Source organism: Canis aureus, chromosome X (assembly GCF_053574225.1).
Source record: "Canis aureus isolate CA01 chromosome X, VMU_Caureus_v.1.0, whole genome shotgun sequence".
In the NCBI taxonomy this organism is placed as follows: domain Eukaryota; kingdom Metazoa; phylum Chordata; class Mammalia; order Carnivora; family Canidae; genus Canis; species Canis aureus.
The window spans coordinates 19,736,331-19,752,033 of NC_135649.1; positions in this window are offsets into that span (position 1 = coordinate 19,736,331).

Sequence of the window (15,703 nt, forward strand, 5' to 3'; positions counted from 1 at the left end):
CTTTGACAACACAGCACACGAATACCACTGTTAATGTTTGGGAATGGTTCAAAGGAAATATACCCCAGAAATGACTCTTACTAGAATAACGAACTTTTTAAAATTTTTTTAATAATAAATTTATTTTTTATTGGTGTTCAATTTGCCAACATACAGAATAACACTCAGTGCTCATCCTGTCAAGTGCCCCCCTCAAGTGCCCGCCAACCAGTTACCCCCACCCCCGCCCTCCTCCCCTTCCACCACTCCTAGTTCGTTTCCCAGAGTTAGGAACTTTTTTAAAAAAAGGTTTTAGGGCAGCCCGGGTGGCTCAGCGGTTTAGCGCCACCTTCAGTCCAGGGCATGATCCTGGAGAACCGGGAATCGAGTCTCACGTCGGGCTCCCTGCATGGAGCCTGCTTCTCCCTCTGCCTGTGTCTCTGCCTCTCTCTCTCTCTGTGTCTCTCATGAATAAATAAATACAATCTTAAAAAAAAGAAAAATGCTTTAGAGAGTGAGGGTGTGTGTGGGGGGAGGGGCAGAGGGAGAGAATCTCAAGCAGACCATACCCAACATGGACCACAACCTGTCCCTTGATCTCACAACCCTGAGATCATAACCTGTGCTAAAACCAAGAGCCAGACGCTTAGTCCACTGTCGCCCAGATGCCCTGAATAATAAACTCTTAATGTTTCCTCAAACCCAGAGGCCTTGAAGCAACAGCCACCATCACTCAGGATGGACATGAGAATATTAGGGAAATGCGTACCAGGACCTTCTCAGTCACCATATATGAATGATCTGTCTGATGGCCAAGGAGTCATTAGAATATGTAAATGTCAAGATTCCGTTTTCACATAAGGTTGGATTTTTACTCAATGTTTGAGTAAAATGTTTGGAGACACTTTAGTTCAGCGATAATCAATAAAATCCAGATGAATCCATTTCTCAGCATGAGTGTCCACATGTGGCCTTAAATGCATATTTTACTCTGCTTTTGATGGTTCTTAAAGATATGTGAGGAATCCTGGAAGAAGGCACAGGATTGTCAGAAAGTAAAAAGGTTTTCATGCATCAATCCTGCCAGGTAGAAGCTGATAAAAGATGATTTGTATGGTTAAAGAATGAAGAGAAAGCATGGGTGATGCCCACGATGCTTTTCTAAGGGGTTTATGGTATTGTTCTCCAGTGTTTGGGGGTGGGGGGTTGCAGCAACTCTGTTACTGTGTTTATTACACATGGCAGAGTTGGAAGAGTGTGTGCGTGCGTGCACATGTATGCACACAGACATAGCTACACACAGGTTGGTGTATTTTCAAACAGTCCCAGGTAGACCTTACCCTGTCATTTATGAACTGCCTTCCCCCTGCTGTCAGTAGTGTGTGCTTGGGGAATGCAGACTAATTTTAATAATAGCCTCAGGGAAACATAATTAGGAAGGTAAGCCTCCTGCCAAGAAAAAAAAAATACACACATGCACATATAAAATGCATTCCAGATAGAATTGCTTAGGTTTACCACTGCCTGGGACTTGCTTTTCTGCACCAACACTGATAACTTAAATGACTGTAACCTACTGTTCTTGGGGACTCTGCACTGGGCAGTTGGTGCCAGGTTGGCCGCAAAGAAAGAACCCTGGCTGGTGGGTGCTTTTCTGAGCCCATGGCATTGGGATCTGAACCCGTTTGCTGCACTTGCCTTTATAAATTTTGAGTGCCCCTGCCCTCACCTCGCTTTTAAAGTGTAATGAAAAACTTGTTTCAGTTCTGAATAACTTGTAACCAGCTCTGGCCTCAGCAACCGACAGTTATTTGCACGTATTTACTGTAAAAAGAAAGTTTCTTGCTGTTCGTTCACCCAGACCATCCCGATAGAGCAGTGAGGCAGGACAGACCTGTGCACGGGCCCCATCCATGGTCACAAGTAGAAGTCGCTCCGATTTGCACACCGAGTATCAGGATTCGAAGATGTTACGTAACTTTTTCAAGGGTGACAACACAGGTAAGAAACAAAGAACCAGATGTGAAACAGGTTGGTTAGTCACCAGAGCCTGTTTTTTTTGTCCCACATGTACTACTTTTCCTTCCATTACCCTCTCCCCTGAGGCTATGCTCTCAAACCTCAGGAAGGGGCAGGCTTGTTGGGCTTACCATAATTAGAAGTGTCCTGGCCCAGGCGGCCCAGGTAGCTCAGCGCTTTAGCGCCACCCTCAGCCCAGGGCATGACCCTGGAGACCCAGGGTCAAGTCCCATGTCGGGCTCCCTGTATGGAGCCTGCTTCTCCCTCTGCCTGAGTCTCTACCTCTCTGTCTCTCTGTTTCTCATGAATAAATAAATAAAATCTTAAAAAAAAAAAAGAAGTGTCCTGGCCCTGCAGAAGGCCAGATTAAAGGTCATGGCCAACTCTGGCTGACCTGAGTTCAGGTGAAGAACTCAGGAACCACCTGGAGACAAATCTTTTTTTTTTTTTATTCTTCATTTATTTGATTTTGTTTTTTTTTTGTCTTATATTTTAATTGGGGTTTTTTTGGGGGGGGACAAATCTTATTGGAAAGATTTTCTAACTTTACACGGTGACTCCTTGTTCAGTGAACTTCAAAGCTCGGTTGATAGTGTACAGGGACCATGTGGCCTCTGTGCGAGTTCTGGAAGGACAGGCATTAAGTGATCCTATCTGTCCTCTCCAGGACAGCCTCCTGTGACTCTGTGTGGAAGGACTCTGGGGTTGTCCTGGCAGCTGCATTGTTGAGAGAAGGGTCAGCTCACTGAACACTAGAGCAAACACAATCTGTTAAGAAAAAAATCATGGTTTATGTATGGAAAATTCATACCTGCTTTATTGGCTGGAGCTTCTTGAGGAGGTAAATACATCTTGGGATAAATGGGGCCCAGGGAATATAATTTGAGCTTCTTAAAGAACCATCAACAGAATTTCACCTTAAAAATTACCCATGGGTCAGAAATTGGATCCAAAGAACCAAGATTATAGGCACTGCTGTAGAAGAGCAGTGTAGCAAGAGGTGTTTTTCTTCTGGATTGGTCTCAGTGCATGTTAGAAAAGACCACATCCTACGACAAACCCTAGGGACAAGAGAATTCCACTCGCCATTTCCTACCCAGAGAAGGAATCTGGGGGGCTTTTGTTGGGTGTGTGTGCCCTGAACATGTACCGGCATGGCCATCAAGTGGTACATGCTGAAAATGATTGGGAAGGTCCTGATCTAGGGGTGCTCAGACTCTAATGTTTGACCACAAGCTTGATCCAAGATCCAGAGAGAAATCTATGAGACCATCAGGGACCGTGGACTCCACCTCCCAATGAAAGCCAAGGGATGCCTCACTAGTCTGCTACCGTGTCATGCATGCCGAGGGGGTTGAGTAGTGACTTAGGAAATAAGTTCAACCACAGATGTTGAAGGCTGATGGTGACTCGCTGATGGTGAACAAAATTCCCAGACTCCAGAGGTGGATCAGGGTGGTATGGTTAGGCAGGCAGCCTCTGGGGTGGCTGACAGAGATGGTATTTCTCTTCTCCCACCTGCCTCTGGGGCCATTGGCCCACCCACAGTTGGGGCTAGTGGGACTCTGATGTACCCCACATTGCATAATTTGCATAAGTTCCCTTTTGGAGAACTGAAATCTATGTCGAAAGAACTTGACAGTCCCTGTTCTATTGAAACTCGCTCCAAAGAAGTACCGGAAGAGGCCAGCCCTTGATTAGCAGAGATTGCTAATGGCAGTCACTCTGGCTCTGGGTGTGTGTGTGTGGGGGGGGGGTTGCCAAAACCACATGGGATTTGAGGCAGTAATAGGGGTTATTTACTGATTTATGAATTTCTAATTATTCCAAAAAATTATTAATTCCAGTATAGGTTGCATACAGAGTTGTATGAGCTTCAGGTGTACAATAGAGTGATTCAGCAATTCTATACATTACTCAGTGCACATCATGAGAAGTGTCCTCTTGGCAGTAATGTGATTTATGATACATCTGGCTCTGGTCTCTGCGTGGGAGGACGAGGGAGGGTGTAAATGGGGTCCCCATTCTCAGGAAGCTGTAACTCCACCAGGGAGACAAGGGTCACCCAGGAAACATGCCAGTGAATACAGAAGTCCTTTGCTGCCCAGCCGATTGAGGGAGAACAGTGCATGCTGCAGTGGTCAGGGTGACTTCCTGGGCGGGCAGGGCCACAATTGGACTTGAAAAGGAGGGAAAGGAGAAAATGCTCCTGGGAGCTACTTGTGGGCAGGACTGATAATCGGTTCCTAGGACTCTTTGGTGATGTGTCTAAAGAATAGAGGTAAAAGGGCTCCTGGCTGGCTCAGTCAGTAGAGCATGCAACTCTTGATCCCAGGGTCATGAGTTCGAGCCCCACTTTGAGTGTAGAGATGACTTAAATAAATAAAATAAAAATAAAGAATGGAGGGGTGTCTGGGTGCCTCAGTCGGTTAAGCTTCTGCCTTCGGCTCAGGTCATGGTCCTGGGATCAAGCCCTGCTTGAGCAGGGAGCCTGCTTCTCCCTCTCCCTCTGTGCCCCCTGCCCATGCACTCTTTCTTTCTAATAAATAAAATCTTTGTTAGCACAGAGGTAGAGAAGAATGGGATCAGAGTATGATGTCCTCAAAAGCCAGGCAAGGCAGTTTAAAATTCAAGTGGGCATGATCTAATGGAAATTCTTGCAGAAGCCTTGACATGCTGCCCAGCGTGTATAAAGATGAACTAAGAAGCATGTGGCATGGATCCCACAGGGTTGACCTTGGGCTCGATAGTGCTCAGCTCTCTACTGTGCATCCTGAAGTGGCTCAGCTCCCCTCAAAGCCCATAATATGCTCTAGCCTGTCCCAAACTGTCTTGACTTGGAGCTCTCTGGTAAGGACCATCCAGCTCCACATGAGGGGTACTTTTCAGATGTCCAGGCTTGCATTGCAGGCAGACACACTACATGTGGTCCTCCCGGCCTCCCACCCCATCACACCCTTGGACTGTGGCCAGCCACCTGGACGATGGAGACTTGGCTACTCCTTCAAGCATTGCTTCCAGCTCATCCACAGAGGCCCAACTCCACAGGCATCCCAGATTTGCCAGACATCTTAGGCCACTCTCTTCTGTTCTGGCTTCTTGGTTTTGGAGAGAAACACAGAGGGGGATCCCTGGAGTCTGGTTCCCCAGACGCCAACCCACAGGGACTTGGGATTTCAGGGGAGATGGGATACTTCAAGCACTGGGCAACCAGCCTGCAGGATGGACAGGTCCAATATCTGTCAGATTAAAGAGGAGGTCCTCTGAGGGGGTAAGAGGGGCAAAGCAGTCCTGGGTGGCTTATGTCACATCATCCCTGGGGTAGCCTAGATCATAGTTTGAAAATACAAAGTAGATGCTTGACTTCTTTCTGGGCTTTTCTCTGAAATGAGGTCTATCCATGTCATGTCTGTGGCACAGGGTGGTTATGAGGAAAGGCTAGGAAGGTGCACATGCTGGGACGTGGGGAGCTGGAAAACACAGTGGTGATCCAAGGTAAGAAGTGCCCTTCTGGGGGCCTAGGGTGCCCGGAGCTCCTCCATCACAAGGCTTTGCCCAGAGCACGGCCTATTTTACAATGCCTCACACATCAGGCTCTGTGGCCACTTAGGTCCCTGCATGAGGCATGACTGTGCTTCTGAGGCCTGGCCGCTAAGCCCCACCTCAGGCAGCGGGCACAGGTGGGAGCCTGGGTGGGGAGGAGCTCCAGTCGAAGAACTCTGAGATGGACCCCGGCCCCATCTGCACTCCTGGCACCCACTCCGTGGGCTATACACTGCACATTTGGAATAGAGCTGGCCTGCCGCTGCCAAGTGGTAGCAGGAAGGCTGCATTTAGATCAAAGGCTTATGGCTGGGGTTTTATAGAAAATGAGCAGATGGGAGTGTGAAGCCTGGTTCTTCCTGACAAGAGAAGATCCTAAGTCTCTAATAATGACATATTTTCATCTAAGGGTTCAAAACAGAATAACCTTCAAATGGCCCCTTTACGTGGCCCATTCACTGTCCTCCCTCCCTAAAACACACCTCTTTCTACTCCTCCTCTCCAGTGCAGCTAGGGAAGAAGAATTTCACACCCTAAGCCTCCTTTCTAGGAGGTTGGCAGGCAGGACGCTCAGGTGAGCACCCCTTGATCCTCTTGACAGCCACTCCCCCGCCTCATGCCACCCCACCTCTGTCCCTAACTTCCCGCCAGACTCTGAGTCCCCAGGGAGCTGCCATATCCTTTGTGAATTCAGGTTCTTCTCTCCTAGTTGCCTAGAGAAGCTGCACCAGCCCCCTTGACTCTGGAGTTGGCAGGGAGGAGGGGGAAGCCTTATGCAGAAGTGTTCCCCAGCAACTGATTCCCATCTATTCCTTCCCAAAGACTCCAAAGTGGTCTTGGAAGGGCAGAGAGTGAGGTCGGTTGGGCCAGTACCAACAACAAAAAAAAGCCCTCTCGGGCCTTTTAGGCATTTTGCAGGTTTCCTGTTTTGCTGGCCCTAGGGTCTTCAGCGTTCTGTAGGGCCAAGGTTTCAGGTAGAAAAAAGGAACAAAGGAAAATGGACTTCTGCACACATCCCATAATGAACGGTAGCCAATATTCAAGGCTCTTTAGCATGATAGCCTGCTGCGTGGAAGCCATGTTCTAGAGGAATCTGAAGGTGTCTCATTGCTTCAAGTTGGGCAGACGTGAAAGCCAATTTACCAGTTGTACCCAGCGTAGAGAGAAAACATTGTACCATTTGAACACCTTAGCTAGATATGACCTTAAGAAACTGCCAGATTTAGTATGGAGTAAAATATGTCACCCAGTGGTTTACGTGGCCTGTGAGGGCCCTTCTTTGCCTATCCCACAAATGTTGACAGGGTGCATACTCTGTGCCAGAGATGATCAAATAGCCACAGCGAAGGGGGTGTAATTACAGAGTGAATTGGGGCTCTTGCAGTATGAAATAATGGAGCAAGAGCCCCAGGGAAACTTCCATGCCCTTAGTTACAGGTCCTGGCGGCAGCCAAGGTGTAGGCCAGTGGTTCTCCACCTGAGCGAGCATCAGCATCTCATCTCCTGGAGAGTATGCATAACCTCCATATGACCAGGCTCCATCCCCAGAGTTTCTTTCTTTTTTTAAAGATTTTATTTATTTATTCATGAGAGACACAGAGAGAGAGAGAGAAGCATAGAGACACAGGCAGAGGGACAAGCAGGCTCCATGCAGGGCGCCCGATGTGGGACTTGATCCCGGGTCTCCAGGATCACGCCCTGGGCCGAAGGCAGGCACTCAACCGCTGAGCCACCCAGGGATCCCCATCCCCAGAGTTTCTAATTCCGCAGATCTGGGATGGGGCCCAAGAGTTTGCATTTCTACCAAGCTCCCAGGTACTGCTGGTGCTGCTGGTCTGGAGACTGTGCCTTGAGGATTATTGGCCCAAGTGAAGCACTTTTGAGCCTGGCCTGTGATACAGGGTGCATAGCCTTGCTGGGGTTGTCAGAGGCAACTCCAAAGAAATACCAGGAAAAAGGAATCAGGTCAATTGCCTGAAACTGCAATCATCTTGCTACACTGACAAGTCATGCTTCATATTCCCTAATGGAGCCCAAGTTTTGTGTGCCACACCTCAGACTCTGGAACAGGCCAGGCAAGTGTGGGAGAGTGAGCTGGACCCACAGGAGGTCTAGTTTCATCAGGAATTAAGAAGTCACCTGAGCATGATCCCACCCCAAGGGAAGCTTGAGTCAGGTATGGGGATGCTTCTAGAACAGTGGCAGAGGGCAAGGATGACTCGGAGTACTTGCCTTGTCTGTCTTCCCTGTAGTCATCTGACCCAGACCACATGGATCAGAAGAGTGGTTTCACCACATCTCTACAACATGTTGACAGGACAAGATCCCATCAAAGACTGTGGTATCAGTTAAGATGCTCTTGGCTCCAAGTGAGGATAAATCCAACTCAAAATGATTTATTTATTTTATTTTTTTAAAGATTTATTTATTTATTCATGATAGACATAGAGAGAGAGAAAGAGGCAGAGACACCGGAGGAGGGAGAAGCAGGCTCCATGCACCGGGAGCCTGACGTGGGATTCGATCCCGGGTCTCCAGGATCGCGCCCTGGGCCAAAGGCAGGCGCCAAACCGCTGTGCCACCCAGGGATCCCCCTCTCAAAATGATTTAAATACGGGATTTATCATCTCCTATAACAAGAAGCCACGATGTAAGTAAGGAAGCTCCAGGGATGGTTATTTCTCAATGTTCTTATCAAGGATCCAGATTCTTTCCATCTTTCAACTTGCCAACCTGAGCATGTTGGATAGCTTCCCTCGTGGTCGAGAGTTAGCTGGAAAAGCTCCATGAAGCTGAAAAACATGGCTGTCACGGTAATAGTAATAGTACATCTTGGCACACCACTTTCTGTTGGTAGCAATAAGAGACTTATTTTTTTTTCCTCGAGTCTCTTTTGAGAGCTAAGAAATCTTTCCTAGAAGGTATCCTCTTCCAGCAAACATCCCGTCACCTCTCTTTGTCTTGAAATGGCTCACACACTCTAAGTGGTTGAGTATAAAGGCTTAACCGAGATTCTTGCCTGGGGCCGAGGCCAGTTCTATCCGAAAGAAGGGGCTTCAGAGGGGGAGGAGAGACACTGAACAAATCAGGAGCCGATTGACAAGCAAGAAAGGAGGAATGGCTGTTGGGTAGGCAAATGACTGGGTTGGCTACACCTATGTTCCATTGGAGGGTAACACCAGTAGGAGCATAGGGCGCTCTCACTGCATCCGGGATGGAGAAGTGAAGCATTACATCAATGCACTCACCATCAGTAGCTTTGGCAGGGATAGGAACTTCATGTTGATTCAGGGATTCTGGAATGTACACAGAGCCACACAGAGATCAATTTATCATCTTCTAGACATACACCAGCTCAACTCAATTCCCACAGTCCCTTAAAGGTCAACCAGGTCAATCTTGAATCCTTGATGATTGATGGTCCTCTCCAATAGTTCTGCCACGTGGTTGCCCAGCCACTACTTGAACACTTCCGGCAATGGGGATCTCATCACTCACTGTGGCGTTCTATCTCTAGGCAGCTCTAAATGGTAGAAAAGGTTTTCTGCTGACTCGAAAGTGTGCACACATGTACTGTTTGCTCAGTGATTAGGTGGCAGAGCCTTTGAAGTTCCTGTCAGTGTTTCCACTGTAAATGGAAGTTTTCAGATGTTTCTAACTAAAATTTCCTTGCAGTTTCATACGTGGTGCCAAGAGATACTTTAAAAAATAAACAACCAAATAACTCTGGGAAAATTTTGGCTTCTCTGTGTTAAGATCTTTAGATATTTTTCATAATTCAAACCTGTTTTGGGTTTGAATGGTTTAAATTTTAACGAGAGATTAGACCATAGCATAACCTAATAATTAACATTTTGGGGGGAAGGTTTTAAGGAAATGCCTTGCAGTGTTAGCTTTAAAAGTAGTTGTGTATAGGACCCACATTGCTCCTTCCCCAGTTAGACTGGAGAAGGCTAGCTGCACCCCTGGTTGTCCCCATGGAAGGAGGGGATCATTTTCCTTGGTGTCACCTCAGAGCAGGAGTATGATGGTGTGTTCGGTGTGTCCACATGAATCCAGATGAATGTGGAATAGCACCAGCTTCTGCCTTGGCCAAGACAGATCAGTGGCTTGGTCAGTAGCCCTGACTGCCATGCTGCAGTGGGTGGAGGTTAGGGGCAGTGTCCCAGGGAGGACCAAGGGACCATTTGTGCCCCAGTGACTCTGCTTTTCTCTGACTCCATGGATCACCACTGCCTGACCAGACCAAAGGCTGTTGCCCAGGTTCACCAGAGTACTGGATACTGGTCAGTTGTTTTCAAATGTCAGTATGATGCTGTGGAAAGATGATTTTCTATTTCCAGCAGGGAAGAGTGCCCGTAAGTATGCCAGCATTGTCAAAAATGCAGAAACATTTTGTTTCAGGGTTGATTCCATCTCTGATGCTACACCCTCCTGATTCGTGTTCCTTTCTTCTACCATCATCTCTGAAGACACCACACCCCTCGAAGTGGCCTCTTCCCCCTGCTCCCTCCTTTGGGCCTTCCCCAAGGAAGATATGGCTCTGGGTTTGGTTTTGTCAAAATATGATAACACAGATATGGCTCTGGGTTTGGTTTTGTCAAAATATGATAACACAGATTCATACTTCCCTAGCAGTGGTTGAGAGCTTGATGTAGCCCGTGGGATTTTCCCAATTTTGGGAAACTTGCTCCATTTTCCAATCGATACACTTGACCTTTCTTCTTTAACAAGTGTGCCTTCAGTTTTCCAATGGTGTCTGTTTAGGCTGATTCCTCCAAATATTAGCCAGTGATCCTGCAACCCCATAGAGAATGTCCTCCCAGCTTGCTTCACACTTGGAGTTGCCCCCACTTTGGAGTGTATCTCCTGCCACTGATGATGGATATGCTTTCCTTGATAGCCAGAAGTTAGTAAAGGCCGTGCCTGGGGCACTGGCCAAAGGGTTCCATCAACAACCAGATCTGTTTGCATGTAGTAAAGGTGCCAAGAAAACCAAGTTCTCATGAGGTTCCCTCAGCCTTAAGGTCAATAATTTTATTCAAGGGGGCACCTGGGTGGCTCAGTCAGTTAAGCATCCTGACTCTTAGTTTTGGCTCAGGTCATGATCTCAGGGCTATGGGATCGAGCCCCACATCAGGCTCTATGCTCAGGATTATCTCTCTCTCTCCCTCTCTACCCCTACCCCCACTCATAGTCTCTCTCTCTTAAATAAATACATTTTTTAAAAAAGTAATTTTGCTCAGAAATGAGATGTGGTTATGAAAGGAGGAGAGGAATTTTCTCACATGGCTCAGAAATGGTTCAGAAGACAGGTCACATGAACAGTGCTCCACACGTCACATGAGAGTGACAATATGGCTGGAGTTAGTCAGCAACCTCCCAAGGAACTCTGCACCTGGAAGGAGCTGGCACCCCCTGTAAGTGCAGATTCTGCTCTTTTGTTAACAGTTGTCAGTTTGGCGAGTAGCCACTGATGGGAGGATGCATCAGCAAGTCCTATTAACTTAGTGGTGAGCTTCATCATGAGCTCTTACCTAACCTCCTTAGACATCAGGCTCTGTCGTCTTGTCCTCCATGGCATCCTTCCCTGGCAGTCACCCGCTGGCCTGGTCAGGCCAATCAGTTGCCATCTATGTGATCTCTCATCAACAGATTCTGGACTCTGGGGGAAAAAAAGGTGAGGAAAGCAAGCTTTGTGCCAGGAGCTCTCAGCCTCTTAGATGTCAGCCTTTTCCTACGCCCTCCACCCTCACCCCAGCCTCAGAGGCTCTGATGGCCTGCTTTCTTTCCTGAAGCATCTGCATTTTGTCTGGGAGCAAAGCATCCAGCTGAGGCAACGACATTGTCATTTAGAGATTTGAGGCAAGGGTGGACAGGAAGGTCAGGGCTCGAGAGGTTCCAAGTTTCCCAAATCATTCATTAGCTCCCAAATCCCCAGCTGCTGGACTGTGTCACATCCTCAAGAGATGGTGCCGTCAAGAAGGTCTCCAGAATCTTTGTCATGATGGGCCAAAAAGGAAGATGGTTTCCGTATAGTGTCTACTTTCGGCTATTTCCTGGAGAGAAAGGCATGGCTCATCCCATTTGTTGCTTTAATAATAGGCAGGACCCTGCCTGTGACGTGGCCAGACTTGTCGGGTGGCTCTGTGGAGTGAGCACTCAGGGTTGACAGCACCATGAGTGGATGCCAGCCAGACCACCGTGGCCCAGGAAAGCTGATTATACAGGCAGATCCCTGCTCTGGGGAGGGCTGGGCTGGCGGGGGAATTGGAGGCCAGTTTAGCATTCGACCTAATTTGAGGCCTAAGTAAAAATGTGTGTTCAGTAATGGAGCCACTCATATTGAAAACAGGTGGTGTTTGGGCTTTTGCCTGCTCTCTGAAATGGTTGGTCTGAGGTCCACATGCTTTTCTGGTTCCCAAGTCTCAGCCTGCTGTGAGTTTGCGTTTCCACTAAGGACAAGGCCTACGTGAGACTCTCTTCTGAAGGGGCTCCTAGAAGGTCCCCAAGGAGGTGGAACTACTGTTAAGGTGCAGACCTTGCCTAATGGGGAAGAGCAGGAAGAGACATTCAGGCTGCCTGCATGGGCAGCAGGAAGATGAATTTCTGCCGGGTCGGTCCATATGTGCTCTCTGACATGGCTGGGGGCAAATTGGTGAAGCAGCTGCCAAAGTTGAGCCTTGACTATATGCTGGGTGCCGTGTGGCCACTTGGGAGAGATAGAGCTGGCTTTACCTGCTAATAGAAGACAGAAGATGTCTGGAGAATGATACCGGTAGAAGGTAACACAGCTATCGACCACGTAGTACTGAGTAGGGCTTTTCAGACTATCTTCTAGAAGGTTTGCGATTGTGAAACAGGGCTGTTTTATAAGCAGAACTGGTTAATTTGTGCATTCCTTGAGACCTTGATTCACCCATTTCATAAACTCTTCTTCCATGGAGAAAGATGTCAATCAGGTAAGAGAGCAGGGTAGGGGGGTTGTTTTTTGTTGTTTTTGTTTTTAAGTGAGGACTGGTTGTTATTTAAATACTGCATGCCAAAAATAAATAAATTAATTAATTAATAATAAATACTGCATGCCTTTCTTTTCTCTGCAAGCCATAGTCTTGTCTTTACCCTGCAGTGTGTTTATTTTGTGCAGTCAAGAATAAGAAAGTGGGGATCCCTGGGTGCCTTTGGCCTGGGGCGTGGTCTTGGAGTCCTGGGATCGAGTCCCACATCGGGCTCCCTGCATGGAGCCTGCTTCCCCCTCTGCCTGTATCTCTCCCTTCTCTCTCTGTGTCTCTCATGAATAAATGGATGGAATCTTAAAAAAAAAAAAAGAATAAGAAAGTGATCTTTCCTGGTGTTGCTACCTATAAAGTTGATTCCCTTTGTATGCCCAATGAGCCACACTACCCTATGCTAGCTGAAGTGACCTAATAATTTTTGACATTTTATCGTTTCTTAAAAGGAGAACAAGGCACTCATCATTCATTGTACATTGGTTGCAAGTGGTCAGTGGGGGACTTCCTTGAAGGTTTTGTAGGTTGGTGCAGTTGATGCACTAGCTCCGTGGATAAGGGCAGAGGGCTCGGATTGGTGGAAAGTAGGGAGAGCAGGGACTCCAGCATCACCAACCCACCCTGGAAGCCTCATTTAGATCAAAAAGGACCATTAAGGTTAGGTCATGCTTGGGTATTTGGATGTGATCTCTCAAGTTTCTAACCACCCTCAATTTTAGTGATTTGAAGACAACTCAATGAGTGACATTGAGATCTACACAGTTGAGAGAGAGTAGCCACCGGACTGCATTTCTTGGCATCACTTTGGATTGTGGCTTATTTTATTTTATTTTTAAAAATTTATTTATTTATTCATGTGAGACAGAGAGAGAGAGAGAGAGAGGCAGAGACATAGGCAGAGGGAGAAGCAGGCTCCCCGTGGGGAGCCCAACGTGGGACTCGATCCCAGGACTCCAGGATCACGCCCTGGGCTGAAGGCAGATGCTCAACCACTGAGCCACAATTGTGGCTAATTTTAAAGGCTGTGAATACAACGAAGGAAATAAGTTTACTGTGACATTCTCACTGTGTCAGGCCACGACTGGCTATTTGTTGGGGTGAACAGAATTACTGGGAAAATTTCTTGTAAGATTTGACATCGTTTCGGTCTCAGGTGCTTCCCGGAATGCATCAAATACGGAATCGCTGCCGCATACAAACAAATCTGCACGAATTGGCAGGTGGGTATCTGCAGTGAGTGAGGCGAGTCTCAAGATTCAGTTCCCACTGGGTAGCGCAATTTGTTCCATGTAAAACGAGGGGCCAACTCCGTGTGGCTTTCTGGTTCACATCAGAATGCCCTGCAGCCTTCCTGCCTCTCTGCAGCCCGTGGCTCTGAGCCCGCAGTTGGAGAGCAGAGCTGTGTAGCCTGAGGGGATCTGAGATCAGAGGCCTTTTAGTTTATGACCATTTGGGGGTCTTAAATGCTCCCCTGACTGAATGGGTCTTTTTCATTTTGTTGCTGAGTTAGTCGGTAATTACTTCAAATTCTAGTTTTGTTCTGCTCGGGGATTTGTGCTCTTATTTTTGTTCCTTGAGGACTGTACTTGATTTTCCCACTTGAATCCTATAAAGGTGCACTGCACAGTGTCTCCCAGGGGCCCCTTCTTCGGCCACCTTCTCTGATGCCTGGTCAGCGACTGCAGAATCCTGGTCCTCATCCCTAAGTGATGGAGGGAGGATTTTAGATAATGGTTATGAATATTTCAATGAAGCCTACCCAGACTGGCTTCTGGAAGACACCTCCTTGTTGAGGGAGGATCAAGAGTTTGAAAGTAGTCTATGCTGTATGTGAGCAGAGGAAGGGAAAATGGGGCGAGGGGTGCTTCATATAACTTTTGGGAAGATGTCTCTCTGCAAATATGTGCCTGTAAAAATACACATTTGTGCATTTGCCTTCTCTAGCATGAATTCACCAAAGTCACCACCTAAGCAAGTAACTAAATAGAGAATATTCAAGATCTTTTCTGGTTTCTTTAGGCTTTGTTGAAATTCCCATATCCTTCGCCACTCATTTCTAAATCCAGGAGAAATTAGTCAGATTTGTAGCAGTAAAGAGTAAAGGGAAAAGGTAGAAAAAGATCAGGTATAGGCACAGTACATGTACTTCCATTTATTTTTCCCAAAACTCTGAAAAGAGAAATGAAGTTTTGCATTTATCAAGTTTATTAGGTTTTCTGATTTCAGAACAAGATGAACTGGGGTTTTCCTTCCCAATTGTAAGCTAGAATTTCACTTGAGGCCAACCTCATCTTCTTGGACTTAGAAAGTATTTTCCGGGCAGGGTATTTTAAAGCACGACTTTCCTTGTAACTGATCAGTAGATACAAAAATGTTTGAACAAATGCCTTCTTCATTCCATGGCAAATAAGGTGCTGATAAGATATAGGAATAAAAATATAACCACCTGTTCAATAAGGAGTTCCAGAAGAAAGAGAGGGGAGGAGAACGTGTGTGTTCCTGCATCCTCAACCCAAGGGCTTTCCTGGTCCAAATGACCTAAGTTACCAAAAGAAAAGTTGGTGAATCCCATTCAAGTATATTCATGAGGTTTGCTGCTTTCTTAGCAAGCAGTTGCAAGCAAACAGTGGGCAATTCTCCTTGGCTTGGAGAATCATTCATGGATTCATATGCAAAAATAAAGTGAGTGAATTGCTTGATATTCTTTGAAGAGGGCTGCATAGGCCACAGCTTCAAGGAGATTTATCAGAGTCCTTGAAGCCCCTTCTCAAACAAAGGAGGGGGGATATAATATCCAAATTGGGTAAACCTACGGTGCTTGGGTTGGAAGGCAGCTGAAGGCGAGGCCATTTTCGAGAAACCGGCATTCTGCATTCACAGCTCCCTTGTCCTCTCTCGCCTACAGCTTCTCAGTAAGAGATTTGGCAATGACAGGATTGACCTAAAGAATTTCCTGAGAGCGATGCCTTGTTACTGGACAAATGATTATCATAAAGAATGCTAAGATTTGTGCTCAAGTTACACCGACTCCCTTCAGACCTAAAGCCAGGCTGGTATGTACGGCTTTAACATGAAATGATCTCTCCAAAGAATTTCATTTTCCCAGGATCTTTGAATGAAATGGATACCTACCCACTATTGTTTTCTTCCAG